Source organism: Vulpes vulpes, chromosome 15 (genome assembly GCF_048418805.1).
Source record: "Vulpes vulpes isolate BD-2025 chromosome 15, VulVul3, whole genome shotgun sequence".
NCBI lineage: Eukaryota > Metazoa > Chordata > Mammalia > Carnivora > Canidae > Vulpes > Vulpes vulpes.
The window spans coordinates 92837890-92862194 of record NC_132794.1 but is presented as its reverse complement, the minus strand read 5'-3'; the positions used below and the strand labels follow the sequence as shown (position 1 = coordinate 92862194).

At 39.3% G+C, this 24305-nt stretch overlaps 1 protein-coding gene and 1 pseudogene across 4 annotated transcripts in view; both read right to left on the bottom strand.

The window, feature by feature from the left end:
• The window catches only part of CNNM2 (cyclin and CBS domain divalent metal cation transport mediator 2), a 148800-nt gene that overhangs the window by 39218 nt on the left and 85277 nt on the right, over nt 1-24305 (bottom strand). The window contains exon 2 of one of the 4 annotated variants that reach the window (XR_011997562.1): nt 2854-2948. The exons of the other annotated variants lie outside the window; for them this stretch is intronic. The gene's annotated coding sequence lies outside the window, so the exon portion shown is untranslated. The remainder of the gene's footprint in view (nt 1-2853; nt 2949-24305) is intronic. 4 annotated transcript variants of the gene reach the window in all.
• Nucleotides 12465-13534, bottom strand: LOC140595586 (activated RNA polymerase II transcriptional coactivator p15 pseudogene; annotated as a pseudogene).

The window sequence follows — 24305 nt, the reverse complement described above, 5'->3', positions numbered from 1 at the left end:
CACAAGCCTTTGTATTGGGCCAAAGTTCAGGCTAAGACATCATCAGATGTTAGTGGGAAGCTTTCCTACCAATGAGTTTCTGGCTTCATACATTTCATCCTCCTCTATTTCCATGATTCTAGTGCCAGGTGTGTTAGGACACATTCATACCTTGACACAATGAATGCTAGTCCTGCATGTTTGTGTCACAGTGGGCAGAAGTATTTCCCCACATCATTCCTACCCTGGGTTGGCTAGTAGTAACTTAAACATTGGAATGACCGCAAACCCAAACTAAATGTATCTGCAGCCCAACCTCCCCATAGGTGGACTCCAAAAAATGCCTGGAACCACTCCAATTATCATCAGATGGGAGAGTGAGAGAGGGTAATTCAAAGAGGCAAGAGAACAATCCCAACAAACTGTAGTTAAAATATCTGGACTTTCCAAGCTTTACAAAAACAAATGATCACATAAACACATTTGCTACAGCCCTTCCCAGGACCCATGCATGTGAGAAGCACTTAACTCTAAGCTTTATGAGCTTAATGGTAAAGCTGCTTTCTACTATCTAGTCATCAGGTAACAGTAACAAAAGTAGACTTAACCCACAGACTGAACACTTTCTAATCTATAACCTACCACCACCCCCAGTCTAGTCTTCTCTCCTCAACTTCAGATAGAGATATGGAAATAACCTCAATTGCCTACTTGATCCTCTTCACTTGTCCTACAGACATCTCAAGTTCAACACATCTAAAACTGAATCAATCACCTTCTTCAACAACCCATTCCTCCACTTCCATTCCTCTTGTTGACTATTGGCACCAGTTTCTATCAAATGGAAAACTGTGGGAGTTGTCTTAGACTCCTCCTTTTCTGCTAGTTCCACCCTGCTATATAACAGATCGGTTGCCAAACACTGTGCTAACTTCTAAATTTAAGATTGCCTCTAAATATCTACTGAATCTCTCCCACCCCATTACCAGCTCACCTGAGTTACAGTCCTCACTACTGGTCTTTTGAACCACCTTCAAATGGTGGTCTTTTGAACCACCTTCAAATACTGGTCTGCAACCACCTTCAAATGTCTCATACAAAGCAAGTTTGCATACATTATTTTCCTGCTTCAAATCTTTAATGGCTGCCCATTACACTGAGGACAGTTTAAATGCTTCAGAATGGCCTACAGCGCCCTCAATGACATGATTCCCAGCATCTTCTCTAGCCTTATCTCATAACACCTTTTCTCATTCTGTGCCAGAGCACTGTGTTTGCCATTCTCCAAACTAGGTGTGCGGTTTCACTGTTTCCTCTGCCAAAAACACCCTCTTCTCTCCTTGGCTACTTTCCTATTACTCTTCCTCCAAGATATAATGCAAATATCCTCTCCTCCTGGAAGTCTTCCTCACCTCGCCTATGCCAGCTGGGTTCAGTTATCGTTTCCACAGAGCCTTCACTAGTTCTGTCAGTGCATTTATTTTCCTGTATTTGAGTTCTCTCTCCTCTACTACACTGTGAGATTCTTGAAGGCAAGGGTTTTCTTTCATATACAAAGCCTCAGAAGCTAGCTAGCACAGTGCCTGGTATATAACACTTTCAATAAATGCAAGAAAAAAAGGTATAAATTAATCATAAGAAAATGGGAGGGAAATGAATAGGATTAGGAAAAAATGATATTGTCTTTGCAAGCTCTTGTAATAAGATAGTTTTTCTTCCTAGGACACAGTGGAGCAAATGAGGCCACTGACTGCTAGTTGATTGTAATTTTAGCAACTGTTTCCCAGAAGAGTGACCAATTGTTGCTAACTGATCTAAGGCCTTGTACATAAAAGACTCATTTCCTATTTAATTTAACTGAACTGATTTTATTATTTTAACTCCTATTGGCACCAACTTCTAGAAAAGTTACAATAGAATTTGTCCCCAGATAAAAGCCAGCTTTAAAAACAGGTAGAAATCAAGCCCTGTGGAGTTTGAGAATCTCTTCAAAGAATTTTCACTGTCTTCTTAAATATATGATATGAATTCAGCCTGGAAACCAAGACTCATATTCAAATATGATGGTAAAAAAATATATATATGCATTTAGCTTACTGAATGAATGTTTAAAAGAACATGACATTCATTTGCTTAAAGATCTTCAAAAATAGACCATCCTTCTGAGGGATCTGTTCTTCAGTAAAAATGGCAATAAACATGCCTTAAGCTTTCTGGAAGAAGGTACTACAACTGCCTAATATAAGAACATCACCTTGCTTCCTGATATAACATTCAGAGTATCTATGTCACCTTTGGTCACTGATCCTGCCTATTAAAGTCACAGGTTTTACGGTTCAAATATGTATGATGGGACCCCCAGAGAATCCCATCAGTACTTAAGTGTCTTAAACTAAAATTGGACAGATCTGGGCTTGGGTTCTTTAGTTCTGGTGTGATTAACCATCTATAAGATAGATAAATCCTAAGTTCACTATGAAAATTGAATGGTAAAAATGTAGACTCTAACACAGTGCTTGGCACATAGTAAGTAATCAATGAATGATAAGGACTGTGTTACTGATGAGACTTCTGGTTCTGGAAGTTAAAAATGATCTCAGACGTACCTGGTTAATACCTTTTAATATCTATAGAAACAGGATCTTGGGATCATTGGGATTATTCAGCTACAAGTGGCTTTCAAATTATAGATTATAGGCGTCTATCAAAGAGCATAACGTATATCACCTGAGCATTCAATCCTCTGTGGGTTTGTTCTGTCTTAAAGTTCTTCAATGTAGCAACTCTACAGATAGTTCACTCTTTCTCAAAACCAAAATTTTGCAGCTAGGTGGATCAAATGGGTTACGGAGATTGTCCTCCCTCCCCTCTCACCTCTAGAAGTAGTTGCTCCCGTTTACTGGATGAGGCAGTGGGGAGGGCGGCCCATGAAGGAAGCTTGTACAGCCACTGCCTTTGTCATATTTCCTCTGTGAAGAAACAGAAGACTTCAGTTCCTGGGATTGGTTAAACTCTAGATTAGAGAACTAAGGAACTACTTTGTATTTTCCTCAGAATCTCCTCTCGCTTTGTGCATAGCGTCATGGCAGCAAAACCGTCATACGTTTTCTGCATCTTTGTCAGGAAACTGGAATGATAACAAACACAGGTGGCTTGCAACACACAATCAAGTCAAGGAAGCTGGCACAGAGCAAAGAAAGACTCAAAGACTGAGGGAATGAGAAGAAGAAAAACCAATGGAAGAATAAATTATATGCCATGACGACACCAACCCTGACGTTTGCGAAGATACTGCCAAGATTACTATGTGTAAGATCAGAAGTCGCTTAAGGTACCCTCTGCTGCTGGCCACAGATTCATTCATCAAATATTCTTACTGAGGGACACCTGGGTGGCTCAGCGGTTAAACGCATCTGCCTTCGGCTCAGAGAGTGATCCTGGAGTCCTGGGATCAAGTCCCACATCGGGCTTCCTGTATGGAGCCTGGTTCTCCCTCTGCCTGTCTCTGCCTTTCTCTCTCTCTGTGTCTTTCATGAATAAATAAATAAAATCTTAAAAAATATATATTCTTACTGGGCACTCACTATATGTGAGGCATTATACTAAGCACTAGGGATTAAAACAAAAACACAATTTAAGGCTGTCAAGGAACTGGAAGTCTAGCAGGGAAGACAAAGCAAGTAAAGTTACAACATGGTAGATGCTCCTCTTAAGTTGACCTCCATATAACAACTTGCTGATTAATGGACTCAATTGTGAACACACACTGACTGAGGCCCCTAGCACACTGAATGCTTCTGGCTAGTATACTACTACCTAGTACTCTACATACTCTACTCCCATAAATTAAGAAAAATGTTTACTAAGAATTGGTTATTTTTGCACCTAGACTTATTTATGACATCTGTACTTACTTGATGCTGCAACTATGTAATTTAAAAATTATAGAAACTGAGGACAACCAAAGGAGTTGTTGTTTCTATGGCAACTATGATGAACCCTCTGGAAAGAATCTGCAAAGCAGGTTGCTTAAAAAAAATACTAGAACTAAAATAAAATTAAAAAATAAAGGAAAAAACCCCTCAAAAACTGAGAGTGAATTATGAGTGGCCAAGAGAATTATAAAACGTGAGGAATAACCTAGAAAGAGTCTGCATTAGTACAGCTTCAAAAATGCTTTGTATTGATTGTTCACTTAAAAAAAAAAAGTCAAGTTTAGAGATTTCAAGAATTAAGATATATTATAGATGTGGTTCATACACCATTCCAGGAAATACCAATCAGTGAACCCACACCCAAAAGAAGATGCCTTGGATATGTACAAAAAGAGCAGTAGAGGCACCTGGGTGGCTCAGTCAATTAAGTGTCTCCCTTTGGCTCAGGTCATGATCCTAGGGTCTTGGGATGGAGCTCTGCGTCTGGCTCCCTGCTCAGTGAGGAGTCTGCTTCTCTCTCTGCCCCTGCCCCCTGCTTGTGATCTTTATCTCTCAAATAAATTAAATTAAAAAAAAAAAAAGAAGAAGAGCAGTACTGTTTTCCAATGCATGCTGCAATAAATTGATTCAGGCAAAGAACACTAATGACTGCTTAAACCATTAAGGGGAAAGGTTGATGGAGAACAGAACATTCATGTGGTGCCAAAGCACTGTTCCAAGGATTACTGCTAATCCCAAAGGGGAAAACCTATATTTATAATGGAGACAACTGACAGTCGCCACCTTAATCAAGTGATCAAATTTAACATCATTAACGGTGGAAAACCAGACTCTATGTGCTACCTGATGTGGATGCACTCTGAAGTACATTTCATTCTCTAAAAACAATCTGAATCTAATTTCCAGTATAGAGGAAATATAGGATGGAGAAATTAAATGTTATCATGAAGACGCAATCATAGAAAGTCAAAATTCTTTGGACACTACCAAAAAAACTAGACTGGTTTCTTTAAAAAGTCAAAGTCATTATTAATTTTGTCTGGTGTCTTATAACAACCAATTTGGTTACATAGGAAAATGTATTTTTTAGAGTTACCTGTGGTAACTCTAAACAACTGGATGTCCTGAATCTGGTTTTAAAATATCCTAAGCAAAGAAAAAATAAATAAATGAAGCAAATGTGGCAAAATTTTGACAGTTTACTGAATTGGTGTTAGATATTTTGTGGTTCATTCCCTAATTTTCTCTCCTTTTGTACATATTTGAAACTTAGAAAAAATGGAAAATAATCAATGTCAGGAAAAAACTGGTTGGGAGAAAAGGGTTAATCTAGCTCAAAAGAGAAAAGAAAACAACCAAATCCAATACACAAATCTTGATTGAATCCTTGTCAGAAAAAAACTATAAATAGGGGCACGTGGCTGGCTCAGTTGGTGGAGCATAGGACTCTTGATCTTGGGGTCGAAAGTTCAAGCCCCATATTGGGTGTAGAGATTACTTAAAAATAAAATCTAAAAAACAAAACTGTAAACAACATTTTTGGAAACTGACAACTAGAAAAATATGAGTATAGACTGGGTAGAAAAATAATTTTGGAGAACCATAAATTTCTTAGTGATGTCAGGATTATATAGAAAAGATATACTGAACATTTCAGGGTGAAGTGGTTCAGAAAAAACATTTGGATAGGAAAAGTATACTGAATATTTCAGGGTGAAGTGGTTCAGAAAAAACATTTGGAACTATCAAATCTAGGAAATAGGCATATGAATGCTTGTTATAGTAGTCTTTCAACTTTTTTGCATTTTTGAACATTTTCAAAATCAAAAGTTTTAAACAGTTTGTCAAATGACTGCAAACTTAAAAAAAATTCCATCTTTCAGTTACCGTTAGTTGGTTCATTAAACAACAAAGTTAAGAGGGGAGAGGATCCAGTGGTGTGTTGATAAATATTCAACCACCAGCTCTCTGGAAGAAAGAGCCCTGACTTGTGGTATTTGCCAGTTCCCATTGTGTAAATATTCCTACTATGACTGAGTCCAAGTTACTAACAGGATGCCCCTGAACACAGAGTTGGAAAGAGAGTGCCACCAGTCTTTCAAGATGATAGGAGCCAGTTTCAACACACCACTGGACCCAGATCCTAACAGAGGGACATTTCAGTGGTTACAGGGTGGGAGGAGAAGATGGCTTGCAGAAAACAAAGCTGCAAAGTTAAAAAAATTGGCTGACAAGAATGGAGCAGAAAGAGATCTGAAGACAGAAGACAAAGTATGATAGAATCTTCCTCAAAGGATTGTTAGGAAGATTAAATAAATTACATATAGAATATTCAGCACAATGCTTGGCATACAATAATGACTTTTTTTTTTCAAGGTTTTATTTATTTATTTGAGAGAAAGTGAGCACAGAGGGAGAGGGAGAAGCAGACTCCCCGCTGAGCAGGGAGCCCAAGGCAGGGGGCCTGATCCCAGGACCCTGAGATCATGACCTGAGCCGAAGGCAGATGCACAACTGACTGAGCCCCCAAGGGCCCTGATAATGACTAACCTACCTAGCACCTCCCATTATAATTTTCTAACCTGGTTCCGCATCTGGAAGGTCATCTCATGTTTTATGAAGTCATACCATGGTTGCCTGTAGGGAGGGAGAACTGAACAGCTAGCCAGGCAACCAGCAGACACGGGTGGGAGGGGTCAACTTTCCAGTTTTGAACCTTCTAATTTTAAAGAATGTGGAATGTGAATGTATTGCTTGTCCCAAAGATAAATGAAATTAAAAGGTCTGGTTTTAGGACATGAGTCTCTTGAAAATGCTCTATTCTTCTCTTACCAGAAGCCACTACCTCGACATGTATGCCGTCAAGCACTCTTCCTCATCATTCCTAACAGAAGAATTTCCAGTTGACTTCCACAAACCCAGTAAGAAAGGTTCCAACTCAGCAAGCTGGGTGGATGGGGCAGAGGCACAGTCTCCCAAGCCCGTATGTAAGTCACAAGCTTGGGGGCCACAACAAAACTCACATGAAGGCTTCAATCACTCACAATGCCACATTTCACCTGAAATGCACTGAATCAATGAATCTTTACTGAGCACCTTCACTGCATTCAGGTCACTAGCACAGAGATGAATGGAACACTCCAACCTTAAAGAGTTCTAACTGGGCCTCAGAAACTCTCCTTTACTAAGAATTCACTTTAGTCAACTATCTTTAGGCTGAAATTAATACTAAAAATATGTATCTAATATATACATATATAAAAATACACCCACATACACATACATACATGTAAACAGTGGAAGCAATTCTTAAAGGAACCAACATTTTCTAGGCAATTTGCTGGAAAACATATTCTGTTACATGAATTCTGTTTTGAAACCATAAATTAGAGGTGTATTCTTCTGGGGGAAAAAGTCCCTAGGAAAAGGAAAACATTAACATGATTCTTGGAGGGTAAGGCCAAGTCCCCATAGGACTCCATGTGTCCATCAGCAGGAGTCAAGTAAAGCAGCAGGTCAAGGGGGAATTTTAAGTCTTGGGAGTAGGATAATCTCCTTGCAGACCTCCTCCACCATCGAGGTCAAGTGGGTCAACTCTAGAACTCTTAGAGTTTTGGCAAGACGGTCATACTGTCTGCCCCACACAAGATGCACACAGCCTCTCCGCAACTGTGCTTGGAAATCAGCAGGACTAATTCCATCATGTTCTTTTTGCAAGTCACCACAAGCAGCCCAGGACTCCAAGATCATCCCTCATTTTTCATCAGTGTTGAGTGACTTCCTCACACAGGTACATTCAATAGTACTCTACTGAAGACTCAGGAGAACCCCCAGCCAGTCTCTAGAGCGCTCTCGATTTTCCAATATTCTGTGATTCCTGTCTCTGACTTCCTTGAATTCTCAACTCTGTTGAGAGTTGGGGAACTCAGGGAGTTTGCAAGGCCTGTTTAGATTGTTCCTTCTTGTACTATGACCTCCAGGTAGTCAGCTAGGGTAATCACAGGGCTCACCTTCTCTCAGGAATCATTTTTCTGTACTATATGTTGTCTATCACCTGTAAATGGTTATTTCCTCGTACCTCGCATAGTTTTCTACTTGTTTAAGGAAGGAGGGTGGGGGTACCTGGGTGGCTCAGTCAGTTAGGCATCTGCCTTTGGCTTAGGTCATGACCCCAAGGTTCTGGGATCGAGCCTGGGTAGGGCTCCCTGCTCAGTGGGGAGCCTGCTTCTCCTTCTCCTTCTGCCCCTCACTCATGCTCACTGTCACTATCACAAATAAATACATAATAATTTTTTTATTTTAAAAAAGGAAAGAGGGTAAATGTGGTCCCCATTACTCAATTTTTCTCTGTCCTCCAATGTTCTTATTGTCCATCCTAACTTAGTCACTTTCCTCCATGGCCACTCCCTTGTATTTATCTTTTGCAGTTACTGCAACCCTGCCATTATCTTAATTCCAAACATATCTTCTCCAATCACCACCTCCCACCTATTTACACCACTGTTAGCACCCCAATTCCAACAATTCTTTGCCTCATGTCTAATTCAACATACCTACTACCCTCATGCCCATTTCCCCCCTCCAATCTAGCTTCAGTTCATTCCACTATCAATCATTTTAATTAGACCCTAAACTCCCAGGTCCCTCTCACTCCCTCAAATTTGCTTGGCTAAACCACAACCCGTGTTAAATCCAACTCACTAAGAAATCGTATACATTTAAAATTTTTTATTTTGTTTATTGTCTTCTATACAGTCCATGAAGGGAGGGATTCTCATCTGCTTTGTTTACTGCTGTATTCCCAAAGCCGGAAAACAGTCCCCAACACATAGAAGATACACATTAAATATTTTTGAGTGGTTTAAATCAAATCCAAAGCTCAAAATAAATATTCAAATGAGAATGCTAAAAATGAAATATATCATCCTATCTAGAAAAGCAAACTACTCCTTGCTGTGGAAGAGGTTATCATTAAAAAAGAGATGTGAAATATGTATACACTTCCATCCCCTAGCTTTTTAACTTCCTTTTAATGATTTCTTTTTAAGTGTTATACACAGTTTCAACAAGATGGCAAACTAGAATGGGCTTCCAACATAATTTTGTAGTTTCCAGACAGGTTAATGAAACATAAAAGCTGTGAGAAAAACATGAGGCAACAGAAGGCAGCCAGATTTCAGCTGGGAGGAGAGGCCCTTGCCGGCTTAGAGCAGGGGCCATGGAGAAGCCTGGGGAGGGGAGTGGAGGTGTTGCTTTCTCCAGATGGCCGCTGCCGCTCACAACATTCTAGCAACAATAACAGACTGGCATGCTCAAGTGGGCTGCACTAGGGAGCAGTTATAAATATAGGTACAAACAACTGCAAAGCCCTGTGTATACCTTCCACTCCCCACCCACCCTCACAGCCAAAGTACGAGGATGACTATTGTCAGAGAAAGCTCTCAAGAGGCACAAGCTAGGAGAGTCCAGGGAGCCATCAACAGAGCAGAGAGCTAATGCTCCAGAAAAAAGGAACTCACAGACAAATGGATGAACTTATACCAGGGGCATAACCACTATAGAGAAAAACAACAAAAAATCAAACCATCTCTATCAGCCAAAAATCAAGTTAATGGATCAGCACAGAAAAGAACAGATGAACAAAGAGCTTCAAAGAGGGACCATACTTGGAAACATGTAGCAAGAAGAAGTAGCATTAAAATAAAACCCAAGTACAAGTTAACAGAGTTAACAGTATGTGAATTTTAAGAGCTGAGATAAAGAACCCAAGAGCTGGGCTACACAGCAAAAGATCCAGTTAAGAAACTCTCCTAGAGGACAGGAGGAAGGGACAAAATAATGGAGCATGTAATGAAACACTAACAGGCAAAGGACGGCACTGCAAGTGTCATTCCATCTGTGAGGCCTGGAGGTGGTGGTGGGGAGACAAGAGGATAGAATACCTAGTGAAATAATAAAAGAATTTATTAACAACAACAACAACAACAACAACAACAACAACAACAGAATTCCCAAATTTAGAAAGAGATTCAGGACTTCAGATTGTAAGGATTCAAAAAGCAAACAGAAAACCGTGGAATGGGCTTTACAACTAGTACAGTGTAATGAAATGAAAGAATAACTCTGAGTTTTTAGGAAAAGTAAATTGTTTATAAAGGACAACCAAGAATCACACTGACTCCAAAAGGCTCAAAAGCAAATGGTGGTTCTAAGAAACTGATGGGTATTTTTCAAAGGTATGAGGGGGGAAAAAAACTTCAAAACTTACAATTTATACTTAAATTATCATTTAAATACAAGGGTAAAATAAGTACAACTCAAGCATACAGGGCCTCAAAAGTTTTATCACATAGAGACCTTCTCAGAAATGTTCTAGAAAGAAAACATACTTTGGAGTAAGTAAGCCTAAGTAAATAGTATATTAAGTTTACTATTGTCTAAATAAGGTTCAAAATAAAACAAAAAAGTAAATCCCCATCAGTTCCAGAATTGAGATTATTTAGAAATCAAAGTACTTTTATTGGTAGTGGGGGCATGGTGGGGAGGAGGTTGTAGAGAGGAAGGGGAGAACATCTAAGATACTTGTCTTTTTTGAAGAATGTCAGGGGTAATACATACAACTAGAGCTTTAAAACAGGAAAAAAGATTTTCAATAGGAAAAACACAAGTATGTGTGTTATTAAATTAGGAGTAAAGGACAGCTACCAAAAGAATATAAATAGGGGTTTATAACAGGGTGGCTCTGTTAGTTAGGCATCTGACTCAATTTCAGCTATGTTGTGATCTCAGGGTAATGGTATCAAGCATGTCAGGCTCTGCATTTAGTCTGGAGTCTGGTTAGGATTCCTTTTCTCCTTCTCCTTTTGCCCCTCCCCACCATGCTCACTTTCTCTAATCAATCAATCAATCAATCTTAAAAAAAGAAAAACAGAATGTGTAACTTTCAAACTAGGGCAAGACTGGATTTATCCAATAGATGATAGGAAAAGGGAAAAGCAAAAATCAACAGAAAACTTGAAACAAAATGATTAAAGAGTCAAAATATAAAAATATTCTATGACTGATAATAAATGGGTTGAGCTCACTGATGTATTCAGAATGACTTCTAAACAAGATATAAGTCACATACACTCACTGTAGAGAAAACATGAGGAAGTTATTTGGGAAACAATTAGTCTAATGAATCTTACTTTTCAGACAATGTTTTCTACCAAAATATATGTATAACATTTTGCCACAAAAATACTTTTACATATGTCTTAAAAATCTCTCCATTTTACCCAAAATATACAAAAACAATTAAAAGGGATACAATTCAAAGAGATACATGCACCTCTATGTTTATAGCAGCATTTTTTAAAAGATTTTATTTATTTATTCATGAGAGACAGAGACATAGGCAGAGGGAGAAGCAGGCTCTCTGAGGAAAGCCCGATGCGGGACTTGATCTCAGGACCCCAGGACCATGACCTGAGCCAAAGGCAGCCGCCCAACCACTGAGGTGCCCCTGTAGCAGCATTTTCTACAATAGCCAAACAACAGAAATAGCCCAAGTGTCCTGATAGATGAATGAATAAAGAAGATGTCACACACACACACACACACACACACACAGTGTAATATTACTCAGCCATCAAAAAGAATGAAATCTTGCCATTTGCAACAACATGGATGGAGCTACAGAGTACAATGTTAAGCAAAATAAATCAGAGAAAGACAAATACCATATGATTTCACACATGTGTACAATTTAAGAAAACAAATTAAAAAAAAAAAAAGGAAAGAGACAGACAAACCAGAAACAAACTCTTAACTACAGAGAACAAACTGATGGTTACCAAAGGGGAGGTGGATGTAGCGGGATGGATGAAATAGGAGATGGGGATTAAGGAGTGCTCTTGCCAGGCAGCCAGGGTGGCTCAGTGGTTTACGACCACCTTCAGCCTGGTTTACCACAGCCTTCAGCCCAGGGTGTGGTTCTGGAGACCCAGGATCGATTCCCATGCCGGGCTCCTTGCATGGAGCTTGCTTCTCCCTCTGTCTGTGTCTCTGCCCGTCTCTCTCTCTGTGTCTCTCATGAAGAAGTAAATAAAATCTTTAAAAAACAAAACAAAACAAAACAGGAGTGCTCTTGCCATGATGAGCACCAGGTGATGTATGGTGTTGTACACTTGAAACTACACTGTATATTAATTATACAGGAATTAAAATTAAATCTCTCCATATTAATGCATAACCTTGTAATGATTTTTAGTGGCTAAATAGTAGTTCTATGTTGGATAGTCATAATTGTTATATATCCATTAAACCTAATATTTCAGTGCTTCCCAATGTTTCATCTTTCATATGACATTTGATATTTCCTCCTAGTAAAACAACCCTTCCCAGACTGTCCCCTCCACAGGATATAGAGGAGGCCCACAGAGTTGATGCTGTGGTAAGGCTATCCCCTCCATCACTGGGCTCTCCCTATCTTCTCCCTATGTACTGAACAACTCCTTTTATCACATTAAAAGCCTGAAATACTTCCCACCTTTTTTTTTTTTTTTTTTTGTATTACTTGATTTTATTTTACACTAGGTGGTGGGCACAAAGCAATCCTCCTTAATCAAGTTGACAATTAGTTTCACTCAGAACACTTTTAATAATGCACATAAAGGGCAGCCCTGGTGGCATAGCGGTTTAGAGCCGCCTGCAGCCCAGGGAGTGATCCTGGAGACCTGGGATCGAGTCCCATGTTGGGCTCCCTGCATGGAGCCTGCTTCTCCCTCTGCCTGTGTCTCTGACCCCTCTCTCTCTGTGTCTCTCATGAATAAATAAATAAAATATTTTTAAAAAATAATGCACATAAAAAGTATTCATCTTACAAATTATTCTGCAATCCAAATATACAATAGCTTGGAAAACAACGTTTAGAAAACAAAAGCCAATGTAAAACGACATTAAAACAACTAGAACAGGGATCCCTGGGTGGCGCAGCGGTTTGGCGCCTGCCTTTGGCCCACGGCACAGTCCTGGAGACCCGGGATCGAATCCCACGTCAGGCTCCCGGTGCATGGAGCCTGCTTCTCCCTCTGCCTGTGTCTCTGTCTCTGTCTCTCTCTCTCTCTCTCTCTCTCTGTGACTATCATAAATAAATAAAAAATTAAAAAAAAAAAACTAGAACAGTACAGGTTTTATATGGCTCTGATTTTACAGTTTTCTTACTGCATCCTCAATGTCAGAATTCTGTTCCTTCAGTTGGCTCCATTGCTCAGGATTTAAAGAAATACCTTTTCTTCCAGGTTTCATTTCACCTTCTGGATCCATCCAGTATTCTCTGATATCAATTAGGGCTTTCCCTTTAAAGTCCCGAACACTGACGTACCTCATTTTCCCAATCTGAAACACGTTATTATCTCTACTGCTGCTGCTCTGCTTAGAGGATGACAGGGCTCTTGAAGTTTCACCAGTCTTTTGGCTCTTCACAGGTTTTTCTGGCGTAAACTTGCTTTTTCCTCTTTAACTTTTTGTCAACCTCACTGTCAGAATCACTGCCAGAAGAGCTTGAAGAAACAAGTCCCTTTGATTTAGGCATTGCTCCACCCTCACTGCCGAACTGCCTTCTGCTCACTTGCTTGCAACTACTTCCCACCTTTAAAACCAAGAAACTTCTCCAGATTCCCTCTCTGTTTTGCTATCACTCCATTTCTTTGCTTCTTTTCACAGCAAAACTCTTGAAAGAATGGTTTCCATCTACTGTCTCCATTTCTTCTTCAACATGCTCCAAATCAGTCTTGTCCAATGAAACCACTCATGAAGATCTCCAATGACCTCTCATTTGGTTTAATTCAATGATCAATTCTTAGCCCTCGTCTTACTTATGATAAGTAAGTAAGTTCTTGATAAGTAACTTCTTTCTTGAAACAATCTCTCCACGTGGCTTCTACCATAACCACCCCACCCTCACCCCCCTGGCATTTAGCTCAATGGCCACTCACCCTCATTCTCTTTTGCTATTTCCTCTCATTCCAGTGACATCTTGAAGCCAGAGAATTCTTGATCTTCATTCTTAGATCTCTTCTTTTCTCCTTGGACATTGGAATAATAATCCCATTTAGTCTCAAAGCTTTAAAAATCATCCATATGCAGGGATCCCTGGGTGGCTCAGTGGTTTAGCTCCTGCCTTTGGCCCAGGGCATGATCCTGGAGTCCCGGGATCAAGTCCCACGTCGGGCTCCTGGCATGGAGCCTGCTTCTCCCTCCTCCTGTGTCTCTGCCTCTCTCTCTCTCTCTCTCTCTCTCTCTCGCTGTCTATCACAAATAAATGAATAAATCTTTAAAAAAAATTATCCATATGCCAATGATCCCTACTTGTGAATAACCTGATCACTCCTCTGAGTGAACTTCCAGATTTACATATCCAAATGCACACTTAACATCTCCACCAGAATATCTACCAAGTATATCAAGCTTTATATAATTCTCAATATCTGTTCCTCCTTTATTGGGGTAAAGGATGCGTCAATAGTCACCCAATTGTTCAAACCCAAAGCCTAGGCAGCCTTCATCCTTAACTTCTCTCTCACTTCCAATCCTCTGAAAACTATCCAGAGTTAGATCCTTTCTTTTCACCTCTCCACCCTTGGTCCAAGCCACTATTCTCTCTGACCTGAATCGCTATAATAGCTTCCTAACTGGCCTTTCTGCCTTACTCTTCCATGATCAAGTCCTCATAGAATCACCAAAATAATCCTTTGAAAAAAAATTCTGTCACTTCCCTGCTCAAAATCCTCCAAAAACTCCCCTGTCATGCCTAGACTCAAAACAAATACCTTACCACAATCTGCAAGGCCTTACAGATCCCTGCTGATCTTTGGGACTTTATCTCCCACCATTCCTGGCCTGGCTTCCTCCTCTCTAGATAGATGTTGCTGATCCTTAAATATGCCAAACACATTCCTGTCTAAGGATCTCTGCTCTCCCTGCTTCCTCTTGTGGCTCATTCTACCCTGGATTTTCAGGTTACTTACTCTCCTACCTCTTTCAGGTCTTTGGTCAAATGTCACCTCCTCATGAGGCCTTCCCTGCCCCATCCTATCTATTTTTTTTAAATGATGTATTTTTAAAAAGATTTTATTTATTCATGACAGAGAGAGAGAGAGAGAGAGGCAGAGACACAGGCAGAGGGAGAAGCAGGCTCCATGCAGGGAGCCCGATGTGGGACTTGATCCCGGGTCTCCAGGATCACGCCCTGGGCTGAAGATGGTGCTAAACAACCTAGCCGCCCGGGCTGCCCAGCCCCATCCTATTTAAAATAGATCCTCCCTATCCCAGTCCATATGCCCTCTGTCTGTGCTGCATGGGGCACACTTAGCAGTAGGATACTATATTTCATATTTATTTGCTTAGTCTGTTCTCCACTGAGCTATAGAATGCACAAAGGCAGGGACATGATCTTAATGACACTATGGCCTCCATGCCTAGAACATTGTCTGGCACATAGTAGGGGTCTAACCTTCTTTGAGGAACACTGATTGAATATCCACACATAATTACGCATCTGCCTACTAAGGGCTAATGATCTATCCAAAATTCAAAGTACTCAGACAAGAATATAAAAAAAAAAAATTACAAAATATTTCAGACCTAACAATATAAAAATAAAACATCCATCCATTTGCCTACCACTCATTTTAAGGATTAAAACATTATATAGTTGAGTCTCATGAATACCCACGCCACCAAGGCAACTTAATATCAGGTTTACAAAAAACCTAAAGGGCAGAAAAATGTTTTATGATTCACTCATTATTTTTCACCTGAAAATAAAATTATTTCTGAAACAGAAAAATGGAAACAGAAAATAAAATTTTTGAAACAGAAACAGAAAATAAGGGCAGCCCGGGTGGCTCAGCAGTTTAGTGCCACCTTCAGCCCATGGCGTGATCCTGGAGACCTGGGATTGAGTCCCATGTCAGGCTCCCTGCATGGAGCCTGCTTCTCCCTCTGCCTGTGTCTCTGCCTCTCTCTCTCTTCTCTCTCTCTGTGTCTCTCGTAGATAAATAAATAAAATCTTTTAAAAAATTATTTTACAAAGTACTCTACTAGACAGAAAATAAAAGTTATTGGACAAAGTACTTTACTAAACAAAAAACCCATGGTGCAATGAAATTCAAGTTTTGGGCAGGAGAAAACAAAAGAAAGGGAAGAAGCAAACACTAGGGAAGTGGGCAGAAAGGAGAGACCTGTAGGGGTACGTACTCACAATGATCCCAAGAGGAGTGAACAAGGGAACGCTGGTAACTGGGTGCTCATCGTCTATCTTCCCTACTCAACACGATTGCAGAAGGATTACGAACAAAGCCTGGTTGAGGTGGCAGGTCCCAAGAAAGGACATATCCAATGACATCACAGGATGTTTAGACAGCTCTAAGTAACAACTGAGTTTGGCCTGGCAGCGTACATCAAAGTTGGTAAGGAAATGCGATATGTTTAGGACAGAGGAGCAATGAGCTGGTGGCTCTGACAGTAAGATAAATGGGAGAGCTTTTCTATTAAAATAGAATAGGATGGAAAATCTTTTCTATTAAAATAATACTTAAAATATATAATAAAGTTAAACTGGAAATGCCATGACTCAATAAAAATAGATCTTCCAGAGCTTTATTAGCCTAAACCCCTTTATAGTAATGGGACCATAGATTAGTATCAGTAACACAACAGAACAGTTTCATACACCGTCCAATCTCTATCCTGTCCATAGTATCTAATCTACTCTACCACAAAAGCAACTGGCTTCAGAGAAAATATCTGATTCCAGTCTAGGGAGCAAAAAATAAAAAATAAAAGAATCAAGATGGGATTGGAATATCTTGGTTTTGCCAGAATGTTTAGATAGGAGCCAGATTAAATGGCCAAATAGCAATCTGATCATTAATCTGTGAAAATTCATGAATCTTAATGGAACTCCAAAGTTGGGAAATCTTCTGAACTATATGGTACCTGTGGTGAGGAGGGCAAACAGAGGTTAAAAACCAGCCAGGCTTATCTACTTGGCCTGGGGCCTTTTTCTCATTATTTCATCTACCTAGAGAGGCATCCTTCTCTTCATTCACACAAAGATACTGTTTGTGCTAGAGATGGTCTGTGGTAAAAGATTACCATGTGTGTGATTTTCCAACAATATTTACAAAAAACATTCTATCAGCCAACCTAAATTACAAGCTATGACTATTGGACAAAGTTCCAGCAGTACAAATCATACAGAAGATGCAGTTCAGGTGAAGTATGCAGAATCCTGTCACCTCTCAGGTAAAGCAACTATGGTCAAAAATTGGATAAACACTACATACAAAAAGAGGCATAGGCTTGAACTGTCTTATTACTATAAAGGGGTTTAGGCTAATAAAACAAACCTGGAATTATTCATCCAGACCTGTATTTCCAACCTAGAACCCTGCATTAGGTTTGAAATGGTAACTGTCTATTTTGGTTGAGTAAATAAATTTGTAACCCTTGAATGAAGAGAGATCAGTGATATTTTTGTGTAAGTCATATTTATACAAATGTAGTAATAGCTTTTATAACCATTATGCTCATTAGAGTATGCTCCTAAAATGTTCATCTTGGGCAGCCCAGGTGGCTCAGCGGTTTAGCACTGCCTTCAGCCCAGGGCCTGATCCTGGGGACCTGGGATTGAGTCCCACATCAGGCTCCCTGCATGGAGCCTGCTTCTCCTTCTGCCTCTGTCTCTGCCTCTCTCTCTCTCTCTGTCACTCATTAATAAATAAAATTAAAAAAAAATTCAAACTTCTTGAGACTTATTAAAATCATATCCCCAAGGCGCACCTGGGTGGCTCAGTGATTGAGCGTCTGCCTTCAGCTCAGGTCGGGATCCCGGTCCTGGGATCAAGTCCCTCATCAAGCTCCTCGCGGGGAGACTGCTTCATCCTCTGCCTATGTCTCTGCCTCTCCCTGTGTCTCTTACGAATAAATAAAAAAAATCTTTAAAATAAAATAAAATCATACCCTCAAAACTTAGAAGTTTGAAGCACTTGAAGAAATCAGATATATTAAATTTCTAAGCATGGTTTGAAATGTTTAAGGAACTCTCGTCAAGTTCATAAATGGTATTAGTAGGAGAGTTTCACCTGTTAAATATAAAAAAGCATCTGAGCATCAATTTAAAAACTAGCAAATGTTAAAAAATATTTAATTTTTTTTTCTTCTTTTTTTTTTTTTTCAAGTTCACAAAAGAACTCTTTATTATTTCAGGCAAGAAGTCTGGATGAAAGGGTTACCGTTCCCGGTAGCCAAAATCCAGGTGTTGGTGGCACTATTTCAACTTTGTAGATTCAACTTAGTCAGAAAAGGGTGCCAGGGTCCTACATTCCCCAGCTGGACAAGAAGAAGGGCAAAACTGGAAGAGACTCTAACCAACTGATACTGCTCTTGAGACCCAACACCTCATGGGCTGGTCAGCAGGTCATGGACCCACCACCGAGGGGCAGAGGCCACACTACGTTAGATATGGGAGGAGGGATGTGGGGCACCTGGGGGGGCAGGCACCGACAGCTTCAGAACTCCTCAGTGAATGGACAGTCCTTGTGGGAGGCACAGCTCACCAAGGCACAGACCCTCCAGTTCCGGTTGTAGCTGGGTAAGGTGGTCATGTCCACAATGCTCAGCTCAAAGTCAAAGACCTGAAAGTTCTCAGCAATGCGTTCGGGTGTCACGGACTTGGGAATTTAAAAACTAGCAAATGTTTTTAATATTAACAATATAGTAAATCCACTACAAATACTTGTAGGTTATATTTTTTTACTTTTGTTTTGCTTTTAATTTTATTTATTTATTCATGAGAGACACACAGAGAGAGGCAGAAAAATAGGCAGAGGGAGAAGCAGGCTCTCCATGGCAGATACTCAACCACTGAGCCACCCAGGTGCCCCTGTAGGGTATGTTTTAAAGGTATGAAGAATAATAAGCTTTTGATGTCATAATTTTAATAAGCTAAACTCTGACCAAAACATAAGGAACTCACGGAGCTGTCTAGCATAATAGAATCAAAGAGCCTACAAATTCCTACCCTGCTAGCTCACTTTGTGCCTCAAGGTCTTTATTTGTAAAACTAATAATAGTACTTGCAAAACCCTTGGGAGGATTGAGTTGATACATATAAAAGCACTTAAACAGTTATACAGATTTCAAGTTGCTCTATAAATGTTAGCTATGATGCCTACCATCATCATTGACTGGTATCACCTGACAAGACTATGAATGCTTTGATGACAAGAACATGTCCTATTTGTCTCTATATTCCTAGCATTTAGCCCATTGCCAGATACCCAACAGGTACTCAAATATTGCCTGAATTTAACCAACTAATCTAAAATCCTGGCTATTAGGTTGTGGGTTGCAAGCTCTAATACACAAATAGAATCAATGATAAATGGCAGGAACAAAAATAAAAGGGCCAAGGGGCAACTAGGTGGCTCAGTCGGTTAAGCTTTTGCCTTTGGCTCAGGTCATGATCACAGGGGCCTGAGATCAAGCCCCAAATCAGGCTCCCTGCTGAGCAGGGAATCTGCTTCTCCCTCCACCTCTGCCTGCCTGCCTTCCTTCCTTCCTTCCTTCCTTCCTTCCTTCCTTCCTTCCTCTCTCTCTCAAATAAATAAAACCTTAAAAAGATAAAAGGACCAATAAAAGCAAAACCACAAAATTTTATCCAGTCAAAAAAATACTGTTTCTTGACATTTTTAAGGACTTACTCCAGGAGTTTCTCAAGGTCAAAAATTATATTAAGAGAAGTTCAGTTGGGACTGGCTAGCGATAGCTGATACAAATCTAGACCCTAGATCTAGAATTAGAGATTCTATAAAGAATTTGAGATTTCTCCCTAATAAATTTAATCTAACACAATTTACTGCAGAATTAATTACTTCAACTTTTTCCAACCACCAAAATTTGTTTCTGAATTAAAGTACTATACATTCTTAACCCATTCAGGACAGGCACCCTTTGAGCATTTTCCATTGCTCTTACATTTTCCAGTTTAGACTCATCTGGGGTAATTACTAGCAGTCTAGATGGAAAATTTTCCTGGCAGGGTTGTTCCACTCACAGCCATTTAGAAAGCTCTGCTTGCGTCAGACTCTTATTTTCTGCTTGGATAAGGGGCTGTTACTTCAGACCCCAATTTTTCTTGGTGTCCCATAGTCACACTTCATTGAGTACAACATGTGCTTGCTTCTACTAATAGCCTTTCAAAGCAAAAGTTTTTATCTACCCACCAAGTTAGCAGATTCACCTTTCCTTAGAGCACTGAATAAGGCCAAAGAGGCTGTTATGCCATCAACAGACATCACATGACTGCAGTAATAGTAACAGTAATTTAGAATTATTGAGTGCCTATGCATGCCAGGTACTATTTGTGTATCTTATTTCATTATTCAAGAATTCCACCAAAGAAAATTAACTCCCATTTTATAAGTCACAACACGGAGACTTAAAAAGACTAATGAACATTCTCTGGGCATCTGTCTTCCCTTCCAAAGATTCTAGCTTACCCAAAACAGTTTTCTCTTACAGAATAGGGCCTTCTGAACTACTGTCCTCATTTTCTAAATTAAAAAATTAAAGGCCAAAGATTACATAGCTAAGAAGCATAGAAACAAACCTGAATTATAGTTCTGATCTCCAAATCCATATTGTTATTTTGCTAAGCTATCTATAGTTTTGTAAGGTCTTTCATAGAACTCCCTTCCACTCCAAGCTAAGGATGGAAAAGTCTGCCTGAAAAGACTATTTTGTATTGTATTTCTCTTCTCATGTTTGAAGAAAGATAGGGAAGGAAAAAGAAGAAAGGCTATGGTAATTCTTCTTTATAACAGCAGATGATATCAAACTCACAGGAGTCACAGTGAAAGGTTATTAAATACTGAGCCCTTTCTAGAACATTCTCCAATGTTTTCAGAACCTCAGTACACTGCTTGACTTGTAGGTGAATAAATTCAACCATTTTTCTGCAGTTCAACTCGAAATTAAAAAAAAAAAAAAGATGTATTAGGGTACCCGTGTGGCTCAGTTGGCTACGGATCTGCCTTCCATTCAGGTTGTGCTCCCAGAGTCCTGGAATTGAGCTATACATCAGGCTCCCTGCTCAGTGGAGAGTCTGCTTGTTCCTCTCCCACTGCCCCTCTCCCCAAATCCCCCTGCTCATGTTCTCTCTCAAGTAAATCTCAAAAAATAGATGTATCAAGTGATCTTTTTCTCTTAAAACCCAATTACAACGAGTTATTCTATAACCTGTATCAAATGGTGGTCTACTCAGCTCAGTTTGGATTGATGAACTTGCACTTACTTGTTTTTAGAGGTTCTTGTTCTAGCTTTTTTTTTTTTCCCCACCCAGCACAGAACCGAGCATGGGGCTTGAACTCACAACCCTTAGATCAAGACCTGAGCTGGGATCAAGAGTTGGACACTCAATAGACTGAGCCACCCAGGCATCCCTCTCAGTCTATAATTCTTACTGGTAGGAAATACCTTCAAGAATCAACCTAGTATTCAATGTTCAATTTAACTCACTTTGAATACATTTATTTATATCAGATTATTTAATAATGCTATCTTTAGCAAAATTTCATTTTGCTAAATTTAAAATTTTCATTTTTAAAAATGAGCTTAGAATTTTAAATGGGAACTTCAAGGAGCATTCATGTATTTAGAAATTACTAAACTTTCTGAGTTCAATAATTCAACATCAACAACTAGAAAATTTTGTTACTTGTATTTTGTATCTTGTATCTGAAACCTACAACTATACCTTGCAATCTAAATTTATACAAAAAAGTGCAAAAGTATCCTCAAATTTACAGCTTAAAAATGTGTACAAAATAGAGCCCAAATAATGTCCTAATCAAATGAATCAACATCTTCCTAACTCAGGAAAGTATTAGGATGAGATTTACTAAGCAAATAATTCACTTAGTATGTATTAATAGTATAAATAAATCTACAAATCTATTAGGAACATTTAAAATAAAGAGGTTTATTTTATAATTTAATATACCTGGTACCAAACTGCTTTCCAGAAAGAATACAAGACAAGGTCTATTTTTCTATACCCGGAACACTGGATTTTATCATCTTTGCATTTCCTTTAATGAAATGGATAAAACAGGTCTTGTTACATCTACTAGATTAGAGGTAACAGTTTCACGTTTACTAACTACTGATATTTCTTTTGTTTATATCCTTTATTTTTCTACTGGTGTGCTTATCTTAAAAAATTTAAAAGCTTGGGGATCCCTGGGTGGCTCAGTGGTTTAGCATCTGCCTTTGGCCCAGCGCGTGATCCTGGAATCCCGGGATCGAGTCCCACATCAGGCTCCCTGCATGAAGCCTGCTTCTCCCCCTGCCTGTGTCTCTGCCTCTCTCTCTGTGTCTCTCATGAATAAATAAATAAAATCTTTTTTAAAAAAATTTAAAAGCTCTTTATAAATTAAATATTGTGTGTATCATTTGTTTTTGCAAATATTTACTCCAGTCTGGTTGCCTTTTAATACAGTTTAAGGGCTGCAGCCAAGTCTGTCAATCTTTATAAATTCTGGATTTTATGTAACCTTAGGAAGGCCTTCACCAGTAGACAGTACGAAAGAAGTATATTTCTCCTACAGTTGACTCATCTGGAATTTGTTTCAGCACAAGAAGTAGCATTGGTTTCTTTTGAATACCTTATATGCCCCTCAAATTCTAACATTCTGAGACAGGATGATCAAAAAGTTTATATGCCCCATTTGTATTTTATTTTATAATCAAATTTAGTTAGCAGGGCAGCCCCGGTGGCGCAGCGGTTTAGCACTGCCTGCAGCCCGGGGTTTGATCCTGGGGACCCTGGATCGAGTCCCACGTCGGGCTCCCTGCATGGAGCTTGCTTCTCCCTCTGCCTGTGCCTCTGCCTCTCTCTCTCTCTCTGTGTCTCTATGAATAAATAAATAAAATCACTAAAAAAAAAAAAAAAATTTAGTTAGCAGTCATTTGTTTTTCCAAATAGGAATACTTTTATTTTAGCCCAAGTCATCCTTCTAGCTATTTGTTATCATCTGCCAACTCAATCATGTTTTTCCTAGATTACTGCATCCAAAACTAAAACTGGTATTTCAGATTTAACAATGTGAGATTTTGGGCACCTGGGTAGCTCGGTCAGTTGAGCATCCATCTGCCATCAGCCCAGGTCATGGTCCCAGGGTCCTGGTACCAAGCCCCAGGATCTAGCCCCACATCAGGCTCTCTGTTCAGCAAGGAGTCTGCTTCTTCCTCTGCTCCTCCCTCTCCACCCACAATGCTCATGAGCTCTCACTCTCAAGTAATAAAAAAAATAATAATAAGATTTTAATGCATAACAAGGATGGTGCTTCTGCTAGGTTTCATGTTCCCTCCTAACCATGTCTAGTACTTTATTCAAACGATACTGAACCACTGTTTTTAGAATATGGTTTACAATAAACCCAGCTCTTATTCCTGATAAAAAGAATATACTTTACTCTTGTTTACATGACTCTCACGTGTCAGGGTTGATCACTCATGTAGATACACGCACAAAATTTTTTTCAAAGATTTTATTTGAGAGAGAGAGAGAACGAAAGCGCATGCAACAAGCAGGGTAGAGGGGGCAGAGGGAGAAGCAGATTCATCACTGAGCAGGGAACCCAACACAGGGGCTCAATCCCGGAATCCCAGGATCATGACCTGAGCGGAAGGCAGATGCTTAATTAACTGAGCCACCCAGGTGCCCCCACAAAAAAATTCTTAAACATTTTCAATGATACCTAGGAAATTACAACATAAAATCTCTCATTTATTGCTGAAGTGTTAACTACTTTAACGTCATTGGAGAGCAATCTGACCACATCTACCAAAACTGCAAACGTGGATAGGCTTTGATTCAGCAATTCTACTAGGAATTTATCCTACAGATAAACTTAGACAAGTGTAAAAAAGAGTGAACATGGGAATTCTTTGTGTCATTATTAACATTAAAAGCTTGAAAACAACTTAAATATCCTTAACAGAAAGGTAAACCAATTAGGATATATCCATACAGTAAATACTGGACAACCATAAAAAAAATCCTCATTCATTTTTTTTTAAATGTAACAATACAAACCTAACCCTAAAACATATTGTGAGGAAAAAAAGGCATAGCAACATGCATGCAACATGATATTAAATGTAATAAAAAGGGGCAAAACACACATTTGTGTATTTATGGAAGGATATACAACAATTAATAGCATTGATTGCCTCCAGGGAGAAAGTACTGGCAGTAGGAGAAAGGAATTTTATTACATACATTTAAAGTTTTATATATACTGTGAATGTACTTCTTATGCAAAAGAAAAAAGTAAA